At 40.2% G+C, this 12,228-nt stretch overlaps 2 pseudogenes; both read left to right on the forward strand.

Moving 5' to 3' along the window:
* The first annotated feature begins 341 nt into the window (after positions 1–341).
* Positions 342–3,508, forward strand: LOC139456194 (zinc finger protein ZFP2-like; annotated as a pseudogene).
* A 4,796-nt stretch (positions 3,509–8,304) lies between these two features.
* On the forward strand, positions 8,305–10,986 carry LOC139456199 (zinc finger protein 98-like; annotated as a pseudogene).
* The last annotated feature ends 1,242 nt before the right edge of the window (positions 10,987–12,228 follow it).

Here is a 12,228-nt window from a genome sequence, read left to right on the forward strand (position 1 = left end):
GTTGTAGTTGCATTAAGTGTTCAAGAGGCCCCCTTCTGCCCTAGCAATTTTGGCTGACCTGTCCCTCTTTGGGACTTATGTGTGTGAGTAGGGTACACATATCTATTGCGAGTTTGGTATTCACAGAATTTCTGTTTTTGTATTGATATGATTTCTATTTTCGTATATTTTTTTATTTTTGGCTGCTTTGTTTATATAGTATATAGTAGCTGTTCTTTCAGAAATAGAGTTAGTTTGGCCTTCGCTATTGCATCTATTGGCTTTAGGAGATCTATGACAGATAGCGGGTTAGGGTCTATTCTTAAAATAGTAACACAAGCGCCCCCAGCGGTCGCCATAAAATGTGTAGCGCGCAAAGCCAGGAGGTCGCACACAAAGGCAGAAATCGAATGTAAGTGACTGCAACGGATTACAAGATTACATCGCGAATGGCTTCGAAGGTAAATCATTTCATAACGACTGCCTATGGAGTTGTGTCTCGTTTGTTAGAGATCGTAGCTGTTTATCCGTTCTAGCGCACTGACCCAATTGCCCCCCACCCCCCCACCCCCCCCCCACCCCCCACCCCCCCTGCTACCAGCCGTGAATCATTTCATAACGTAAATCATTTCATAACGACTGCTTATGGAGTTGTGTCTCGTTTGTTAGAGATCGTAGCTGTTTATCCGTTCGAGCGCACTGACCCAATTCCCCATCCCCCCCCCCCCCCCCCCCCCCCCCCCTCTGCTACCAGCCGTGTTGTCTGGGTGAGCTGCGTTTACGCTGTACTGACCCAGGCAATGATTCTACAATGGCGGCCCTCGCGATACAAAGAAACATGGCGGACACTTCATGAACTGTTGTATTTACTAATGAAAGACGCTAGAAAGGGTGATTGAAAACATTTTGTGGCATTCACATGAGTAGTGTGGCCATGCATACGACGTCTTACGCCCATTGTTTCCTTTAGTGAAGGAAAACATGTTTAAAAGTCGTAAACACGAAAGTCGTCATCACACAGGCGAAAAGTAAACAGTGACACACAACCCATTTTCTACAGCGACACGTGCCTTCGTCTTTGTTATCAGCTCACTATAATCATGAAATCGTATACATTATAGAATAAATAGAACACATTAATAAAATATCGCTAGCATCTACAGTTAGCAAATTTGATAACTCAAATTTCTCAGATTATGCCTCATTTTCACCAGTTGCTATCTGCTGGGTTCAGTGAAAATATCAGGCAGCCAGTAGCAAAATACCTATATTTGATCCCTAATAAAAGGGGTATAAAAGGATCCGTCTTTGGCTCTAGTATACTGTTGCCCCTGGGTTGTCCGCAATTAAAAAGTCATTGAACTTGCATTTGTTTTATTATTGAATTATGAAATTAATCATTAATAAATTGCATCATTTGGAAGACATAATTGATTAATTTCAATTATGCCTTTTTAATGATGTACGTCTTTGAAGAAATGTCGGGGATGTTGATAAAGAAGAATATATGAATTATTTTAAATTAATTTTTTACAATGCCATATATCATACGATATAACTTTGCAACAGATCCATGTGTATTCTTTTTTCACAGGATGATGCGATAGCAATTACCCTTAAAAGAAAACAGTCATATTGCAGCAATTAATCAACTGAAGACACTTACTTCAGAGTGAGGTAGTAGAAAGATTATTACAAATCTGGATATGAATAATCACTGTATTATTATCAGTGTGTTGAATGTGGGAAAGGCATTTACAATATCGGGTATTTGTTTCATGATACATATCATATTGGTGTTTTTCTCGTGGAAACATATTTAGGAAATGTTTCAACATTAGTAATGTAGCAGCAACTGTTTTATGTTTGCAGTGAACACCATAACATCAACAAGTTGATAATGGAATTACAAAGCCAACCACAGAAATGTTGTTCTGATTCTGAAACATGTGCAATCACGGACTGTGATAGAGAATTGATGGAAACAGCTGATCTCAAGAAACAATGTGTTACTGATACGCAGGAAACAGATGACCTCAAGAAACAATGTGTTTCTGATTCGCTGGAAACAGATGACCTCAAGAAACAATGTGTTACTGATACGCTGGAAACAGATGATCTCAAGAAACAATGTGTTACTGATGCGCTGGAAACAGATGATCTCAAGAAACAATGTGTTACTGATACGCAGGAAACAGATGATCTCAAGAAACAATGTTTTACTGATACGCAGGAAACAGATAATCTCAAGAAACAATGTGTTACTGATACGCAGGAAACAGATGATCTCAAGAAACAATGTGTTACAGATACGCTGAAAACGGGTGATTTCAGGAAAAAAATTGTAACTGACAAGGACCTCAAACAGTTTGGTGAATGCAGGAAAACATTTAATAAATCAAGTGACATGAACAGACACTTGCTGGGTCACAGTGAAGTCAAGTCTTCTCAGTGTGATGAGTGTGGGAAAACGTTTACAAAAGCAAGTAGCCTCAAGTCACACATGAGGATTCACAGTGGGATCAAGCCTTATCAGTGCATTGTGTGTGAGAAAACATTTACACAATCATATAAACTGCAAATACACATGAGGATTCACAGGTGGATCAAGCCTTATCAGTGCATTGTGTGTGAGAAAACATTTACACAATCATATAACCTGCACATACACACGAGGATTCACACTGGAATTAAGCCTTATCAGTGCATTGTGTGTGAGAAAACATTTACAGAATCAGGTCATCTACAGAATCACATGAAGATTCATAGTGGAATCAAGCCTTATCAGTGTGTTGAATGTGGGAAAACATTTTCACGTTCAGGTAATCTGCAGACACACATGATGACTCACACTGGAATCAAACCTTACAAGTGTGTTGAATGTGGCAAAGCATTTACAATATCGGGTAATCTACAACGACACATGAAGAGTCATGGTGAAATCAAGGCCTATCAGTGCACAGTGTGTGAGAAAACATTTACACAATCACGTAATCTGCAGACACACATGGGAATTCATAGTGGCATCAAGCCTTATCAGTGTGTTGATTGTGGGAAAACATTTGCACGATCAGGTCATCTGCAGTCACACATGAGGATTCACAGTGGAATCAAGCCTTATCAGTGCATTGTGTGTGAGAAAACATTCACAGAATCAGGTAGTCTACAGAGACACATGAGGATTCATTGCGGAATCAAGCCTTATCAGTGTGTTGAATGTGGGAAAAGGTTTGCACGATCATCTTACCTGCAGAAACACATGAGGATTCATTGCGGAATCAAGCCTTATCAGTGCGATGAATGTGGGAAAAGGTTTGCGCGATCAGGTTATCTGCAGTCACACATCAGGATTCACAGTGGAATCAAGCCTTTTCACTGTGTTGAATGTGGGAAAACATTCACACAATCATCTCACCTGCAGATACACATGAGGTATCACAGTGGAATCAAGCCTTATCAGTGCATTGTGTGTGAGAAAGCATTCACAGAATCAGGTTATCTGCAGTCACACATGAGGATTCACAGTTGAATCAAGCCTTTTCACTGTGTTGAATGTGGGAAAACATTCACACTGTCATCTCACCTGCAGAAACACATGAGGATTCATTGCGGAATCAAGCCTTACCAGTGCGATGAATGAGGGAAAAGGTTTGCGCGATCAAGTTATCTGCAGTCACACATGAGCATCCACAGTGGAATTACACAATCATATGAAATGCAGAAACACATGAGCGGTTCACAGTGGAGTCAAACCTTATCAGTGTGTTGAATATTGAAAAATATTCATACAATAATCTCACCTACAGACATACATGAGGATTCACAGTTGAATCGACCCTTATCCGTTTGTTGAATATGGGGTAACATTTACAGTGAAATGAATTGTTTGAACTGAGTGGATTGAAATATGTTTTAGGGTAATGAGTGTGGTAGAACTTTCTCATATATATATTGGAACTGATACATAATAAATCAATCAACATTTTATCGGTTTGTCATTTCATTCATGCACGGGTGGCCCAGTCGTCTAAGGCGCCGCGATTCGCTGTACAGAGTTGCGTCCCTTGAGCACACCAGGAACCTATGTTAGTGGGTTCGAATCCCAGTTCGCCCTGATTATGTTTCTTGGTTTGTCAGCACCATACCCTTGCTCGTTGGTTTCACCGAAGAGGTAAACATCTGAGACCTGCATCACATTAAGCTGACACGCCGTGATATGACTGAATACAGTTAAAACCAGCGTTAGATACAACTCTCTCATTCATGCATGGGCTTTTGACACCCAGACATTTTGCTCTGTAGAACTATATATATCGGAGAGTTCATATATGATTCACTGCATATATATACAAATTCAGAATGTATGCTAATCCGTCATCAAGTCATCAAAACAGGCTTTACATTTGCCAGTCTTTTGTGGTAAATGGTTATATTCAAGGTGAGGTGAAATGGGGTTTAACGTCGCGTCCAAGATTATTGCACTTATATAGCGACGTGCATGCACGTGTGTGTGTGTGTGGCTGCTTGTACTACTCCGGACTGATGCCGATTTATAGTGCTAGCTCATTGAGATACCATGCCGCAGTTTAACATGAATACCCCACTCAGACATAGTATACTGACTCCGAGCCGACCAGTCCTTGTTTTAGCCCCTTAATGCCGAGCGCCAGACAGGGTAACAACAAGTACCATCTTTTAACGTCTTTTGGTATGACGCGGTCGGGGATCGAACCCCGGACCTTCCGCTCTCCGGGCGGACGTTCAACCATTAGACCACGGAGGCGGTCCAAGTTATAGTCAAGCTCTGAACATGCTGAAGTGAAAGTTCTGGGGAACTTCAATAACCATGGGTTTTTGTATATTACGTTGAAGGAATGTGCAGAACACAGACAACTGTTAAGACCTGGCAATTATACCTGTAATAAAGTGAACGTTGACAGACTCTTTGTCTATTATAAACTCGCCTCAAAAATAAAGTATATACTGAACATATATATATTGGGTCATCTCTCAAAATCATTCAAACAATTACTTGTCATACAGATATACAAACTCTGATGTTAAAGAAATAAATATATATACATGTGTACAGGCACAATATAAACATGAAACAATTAATTGTCCCATAAATATAAATTCCGTTCCTTGATAATGTTTATGCAGGTTTGGGCACTGATTCTAATAATATTTGTGTTTGACAATACAAAAGCTAGTTTGTCAGCAAATCTAAAAGTGCAAGTATCATGAAAAGTTACTTTATGTAGTAACATATTTTTCTTACAGCTTTATGTAGCCATACGATGTACAATTCGGTGGCCGAGAAAAAGTGTGAAAACGTAAACTTAGCGCATAGTGGTTAATTGAAACTGTGTAAGCTCCAATACACTCAGCAATCAAGGTTAAGAAATAGAGTTCGTATTGATCCCTGACCACGTCTGAGTGTTTGGTAACGAACACACCGACAAAACAGCCAAAGTATCACTAACAGTAGAAGAAAAAAACATTAATCTACCAATTTAAAGGGGCGGTCGGGTAGCCTAGTGGTTAAAGCGTTCGCTCGTCACGCCGACATGGGTACAATGTGTGAAGCCCATTTCTGGTGTCCCCCGCCGTGAGATTTGCTGGAATATTGCTAAAGGCGGCGTAAAACCACACTCACTCTAATGACAAAGATCCACAGAAAGATCTACAGAGACAGTCGTTTTTAACTGCCTGTATATTCTTAACTTATCCAAGATAACTCAACCTCTGTCATCCCAAAGTACGGATTTGTTGACGTGGTATCTCCGGTTTTACGTCATCACGGTAATGTCTTTGAGTTGGGCACCACAACTCATTGTTAGCGTGTGTTGTGCTTCTATTAAAAAAGCAAATGAGTCATCACTGGCTTAGCAGAGGTACCATTGTACACGTCCAAACCACACAACAAAAACAAGACCTGAGTGAATAAACAATCAGTTTATTTGACAGCCTCAGAATCATATACATAATCAGTCAACAATAGAAATATTTACAAACAATTATTATCGGCAGTTATTGGAGCATGTTGATTTTCAGAACATGTATGGGAAGAACATTAGATGAACATGATGCATAATCATAACACAAGCTACACACTACATCAGTTACGATACATATTCCAAGGTACACGACGTGATAAAACAGTTTTCATATGATTGAATCTGGTATACCCGACACACACTAATACACTAACCGAGTGGACATTCACACAAGATACATTCAGTTCAGTCACAATACATATTCCAAACGGTAAACTATTTAACACAGTTAACAGAATTGGCATTATGTATACACAGAAGTAGAATAATAGGATACACAGGTATGACTGTTAGAGTTACCAAACAGACTTGCAGGTATTGCCAAGGGTAATAACATATAGAGTAAACTACGGTTATAACGAACTCAAAGGGACTACTAATTCCAGTTCGTTATAACCATAATCCGTTTTAGCATATATACAGCATAACTACAGCAAATAGTCGGGACTAAAAAGTTGCTTCGTTATAAGCGTGTTCGTTATAACCGTAGTTTACTGTAGTTAAGAATTAACAAAGTACAAGATATAGTCACGTTTCTTACCTGAGTGAATAAACGATCAGTTTATTATACAGCAGCAGAATGATTAGTGACTGTAGTCCGTATGTATACCTATTCTAGCTGCTACCGATAATCTCATTGTCTGATCAAACTGACGATAAAGTCTTTCAATACCGACCCACTATATTTCACAAGAGCAAAAAAAATGAAAGAGCTTTTTTATGTTTACTTTTATTTCACCAACGACTTCCGTAAAATAGCTTATTAAAAAGGGCCTAACATTCATAATAACGAAAAACCCTCTATAAATCCTACATTACCTTTTCGGACATTATCTTGGATCTCAGAGTGAGTGAGGGTTGTTTTAAGCTACTTTGAACACTAGGTTAGTTATATCACAGTGTGTCAGGGGCGGTCGGGTAGCCTAGTGGTTAAAGCGTTGGCTCGTCACGCCGAAGACCCGGGTTCGATTCCCGACATGGGTACAATGTGTGAAGCCCATTTCTGGTGTCCCCCGCCGTGATATTGCTGGAATATTGCTAAATGCGGCGTAAAACCATACTCACTCACTCACAGTGTGTCAACGTAATGAGAGCTGAAAGACTGCTGGAATAACAGACACAAACTGGATTGACGTGCATTAAAAATGCCCAGCATGTCATTAAAGTATCCCTGTTGATGTTCCGTGATCAGCACACATGGTAACGTCGAAACGATAGAATCATTAGGGTGAAGAAAGATATGAATTATATATTTGCAGTAAACTACGGTTATAACGAACTCTAAGAGACTACTAATTTTAGTTCGTTATAACCGTAATTCGTTATAAGCATATATACAGCATAACTACAGCAAATAGTCAGGACTAAAACGTTATTTCGTTATATCCGCCAGTTCGTTATAAGCGTGTTCGTTATAACCGTAGTTTACTATATGTTTATCAACTTATGCTCTTTAATGAAAGAGAAATAAGCTCTTTACACATTTTCATTAAGACAGCAGACATGAGTACAATATTGAATGTAGCAAAAAAATGAATAAGAACATTAATACCATTAACAAATTAATTTCTATGTTCATTTTTCAGCATTTCTCATAAAAACACAAAAACCGCGCAAAAGAGGTCATAGAAATAGGTGTTCCATGAACCAAGTTATAGAAAAACAGACTGGTCCCCTGTCTCTCCTGAGGTGGTCGGTGAAGCAACCTAGTGATGAAAGTGTTCGCTCATCACGCCCAAGACCCGGGTTCGATTCCCTTCATGTGTACAATGTGTGAAGCCCATTTCTGGTGTCCTCCGTCGTGATATTGCTGGGATATTACTAAAAGCGGCGTAAAACCATACTCACTCATACTGTGGTGGAAGAGGTCTTATACGGTATGTGGCCTCTGCTTGAGGCGAAGGTTGTTGTTGTTGTTGTTGTTGTTGTTGTTGTTGCATTAAGTGTTTAGAGGCCTCCTTCTGCCTCAGCAATTTCGGCCGACCTGTCCCTCTTTGGGACTCCTGTGTGTGAGTAGGGGTACACATATCTGTTGCGAGTTTGGTATTCACAGAATTTCTGTTTTTTGTATCGATATGATTTCTATTTTCGTATATTGATATAATTTCATTGTTTATATACATTCGAGTAGCTATCCATCTCTCAGAAATAGAGTTAGTTTGGCCTTCGCTATTGCATCTATTGGCTTTAGGAGATCTATGACAGATAGCGGGTTAGGGTCTATTCTTAAAATAGTAACACAGGCGCCCCCAGCTGTCGCCATAAAATGTGTAGCGAGCAAAGCCAGGAGGTCGCACGCAAAGGCAGAAATCGAATGTAAGTGACTGCAACGGATTACATCGCGAATGGCTTCGAAGGTAAATCATTTGATAACGACTGCTTTTGGAGTTATGTCTCGTTTGTTAGAGATCGTAGCTGTTTATCCGTTCTAGCGCATTGACCCAGTTCCCCATTTCCCTCCCTGCTACCAGCCGCGTTGTCTGGGTGAGCTGAGCTTACGCTGTACTGACCCAGGCAATGATTCTACAATGGCGGCCCTCGCGATACAAAGAAACATGGCGGACACTTCATGAACTGTTGTATTTACTATAGAAAGACGCTAGAAAGGGTGATTGAAAACATTTTGTGGCATTCACATGAGTAGTGTTGCCATGCATACGACGTCTTACGCCCATTGTTTCCTTAAGTGAAGGAAAGCATGTTTTAAAGTCGTAAACACGAAAGTCGTCATCACACAGGCGAAAAGTAAACAGTGACACACAACCCATTTTCTACAGCGACACGTGCGTTAATCTTTGTTATCATCATGAAATCGTATACATTATAGAATAAATAGACCACATTAATGAAATATCGCTAGCATCTACAGTTAACAAATTTGATAACTCAAATTTCTCAAATTATGCCTCATTTTCATCCATTGTTATCATGACTGGTTATATGCTGGGTTCAGTGAAAATATCAAGCACCCAGGAACAAAATACCTATATTTGATCCCTAATACCAGTGACATAACAGGATCCGTCTTTGGCTCTAATATACTGTTGCCTGTGGATTGTCTTCAAATTAAAAGTCACTGATTATGCATTTTGTTTTATCATTGAATTATGAAATTAATTCATTAATACATTGCATCATTTGGAAGACATAGTTGATTAATTTCAATTATGCCCTTTTTTTAACGATGTACGTTTTTGAAGAAATGTCGGGGATGTTGATTAAAATTAATTTTGTATAATGGCATATATCATACGACATAACTTTGCAACAGATCATTGTATATTCTTGTTTCACATGATGATGCGATAGCAATTACCCTTAAAAGAAAACAGTCATATTAGAGCAATTAATCAACTGAAGACACTTACTTCAGTGTGAGGTACTAGAAAGATTATTACAAATCTGGATATGAATAATTACTGTATTATTATCAGTGTGTTGAATGTGGGAAAGGCATTTACAATATCGGGTATTTGTTTCATGATACATATCATATTGGTGTTTTTCTCGTGGAAACATCTTTAGGAAATGTTTCAACATTAGTAATGTAGCAGCACCTGTTTTATGTTTGCAGTGAACACCATAACATCAACAAGTTGATAATGGAATTACAAAGCCAGCCACTGAAATGTTGTTCTGATTCATGTGCAATCATGGACTGTGATAGAGAATTGATGGAAACAGATGATCTCAAGAAACAATGTGTTACTGATACGCAGGAAACAGATGATCTGAAGAAAGAATATGTTACTGATACGCTGGAAACAGATGATCTCAAGAAACAATGTGTTACTGATGCGCAGGAAACAGATGATCTCAAGAAACAATGTGTTACTGATACGCTGGAAACATGTGATTTCAGGAAAGAATTTGTAACTGACAAGAACCGCAAACAGTTTGGTGCATGCAGGAAAACATTTAATAAATCAAGTGACATGAACAGACACTTGCTGGGTCACAGTGAAGTCAAGTCTTCTCAGTGTGACGAGTGTGGGAAAACGTTTTCAAAAGCAAGTAGCCTCAAGTCACACATGAGGATTCACAGTGGGATCAAGCCTTATCAGTGCATCGTGTGTGAGAAAACATTTACACAATCATATAACCTGCAGATACACACGAGGATTCACAGTGGAATCAAGCCTTATCAGTGCATCGTGTGTGAGAAAACATTTACAGAATTAGGTCATGTACAGAATCACATGAAGATTCATAGTGGAATCAAGCCTTATCAGTGTGTTGAATGTGGGAAAACATTTACACTGTCAGGCAATCTGCAGACACACATGAGGACTCACACTGGAATCAAACCTTACAAGTGTGTTGAATGTGGCAAAGCATTTACAATATCGGGTAATCTACAACGACACATGAAGAGTCATGGTGAAATCAAGGCCTATCAGTGCACTGTGTGTGAGAAAACATTTACACAATCACGTAATCTGCAGACACACATGGGAATTCACAGTGGAATCAAGCCTTATCAGTGTGTTGATTGTGGGAAAACATTTGCACGATCAGGTCATCTGCAGTCACACTTGAGGATTCACAGTGGAATCAAACCGTTTCACTGTGTTGAATGTGGGAAAACATTCACACAATCATCTCACCTGCAGAGACACATGAGGATTCACAGTGGAATCAAGCCTTATCCGTGCATTGTGTGTGAGAAAGCATTCACAGAATCAGGTAATCTGCAGAAACACATGAGGATTCATTGTGGAATCAAGCCTTATCAGTGCGATGAATGTGGGAAAAGGTTTGCGCGATCAAGTTATCTGCAGTCACACATGAGCATCCACAGTGGAATTACACAATCATATGAAATGCAGGAACACATGAGCGGTTCACAGTGGAGTCAAACCTTATCAGTGTGTTGAATATTGAAAAAATATTCATACAATAATCTCACCTTCAGACATACATGAGGATTCACAGTGGAATCGAGCCTTATCCGTTTGTTGAATATGGGAAAACATTCACAAAGTCATGTCGCCTGCAGACACACATGAGGATTCACAGTGGAATCGAGCCTTATCTGTTTGTTGAATATGGGGTAACATTTACAGTGAAATGAATTGTTTGAACAGAGTGGATTGAAATATGTTTTAGGGTAATGAGTGTCGTACAACTTTCTCATGTATATATTGGAACTGATACATAATAAATCAATTCACATATTATCGGTTTATCATTTCATTCATGCATGGGGGGCACGGGTGGCCCAGTCTTCTAAAGGTGCCGCGATTCGCTGTGCAGAGTTGCGTCCCTTGAGCCCGCCAGAAACCTCTGATTGTGGCTTCGAAACCCAGTTCGCCCTGATTATGTTTCTTGGTTTGTCAGCACCATACCCGTGCTCGTGGTAAACGTCTGAGACCTGCATCACTTTCCTCTCACATTAAGCTGACACGCCGTGATATGACTGAATGCAGTTAAAACCAGCGTTAAATGCAACTCATTTATGCATGGGCTTTTGACACCCAGACACTCTGCTATGCAGAACTATATATATCGCAGAGTCCAGATACGATTCACTGCATATATACTGAGGGAAACAAATAAGGGAACACATGAAAATACAGGTGCTCCTTTATTGTTTTCCAGGTTTTGTTCCCAAGCTATGGGTGGCAAGTTATGGATGGCAAGCTATGGGTGGCAAGCTATGGGTGGCAAGCTATGGATGGCAAGCTATGGGTGGCAAGCTATGGATGGCAAGCTATGGGTGGCAAGCTATGGATGGCAAGCTATGGATGGCAAGCTATGGGTGGCAAGCTATGGGTGGCAAGCTATGGATGGCAAGCTATGGGTGGCAAGCTATGGATGGCAAGCTATGGGTTGCAAGCTATGGATGGCAAGCTATGGGGTTGCAAGCTATGGATGGCAAGCTATGGATGTGGGTGGCAAGCTATGGGTGGCAAGCTATGAATGGCAAGCTATGGGTGGCAAGCTATGGATGGCGAGCTATGGATGGCGAGCTATGGGTTGCAAGCTATGGATGGCAAGCTATGGATGGCAAGCTATGGGTTGCAAGCTATGGATGGCAAGCTATGAATGGCAAGCTATGGGTGGCAAGCTATGGATGGCAAGCTATGGATGGCAAGCTATGGGTTGCAAGCTATGGATGGCAAGCTATGGATGTGGGTGGCAAGCTATGGGTGGCAAGCTATGAATGGCAAGCTATGGGTGGCAAGCT

This window comes from Haliotis cracherodii, unplaced genomic scaffold (assembly GCF_022045235.1).
Source record: "Haliotis cracherodii isolate W230 unplaced genomic scaffold, xgHalCrac1.p SCAF_11, whole genome shotgun sequence".
NCBI lineage: Eukaryota > Metazoa > Mollusca > Gastropoda > Lepetellida > Haliotidae > Haliotis > Haliotis cracherodii.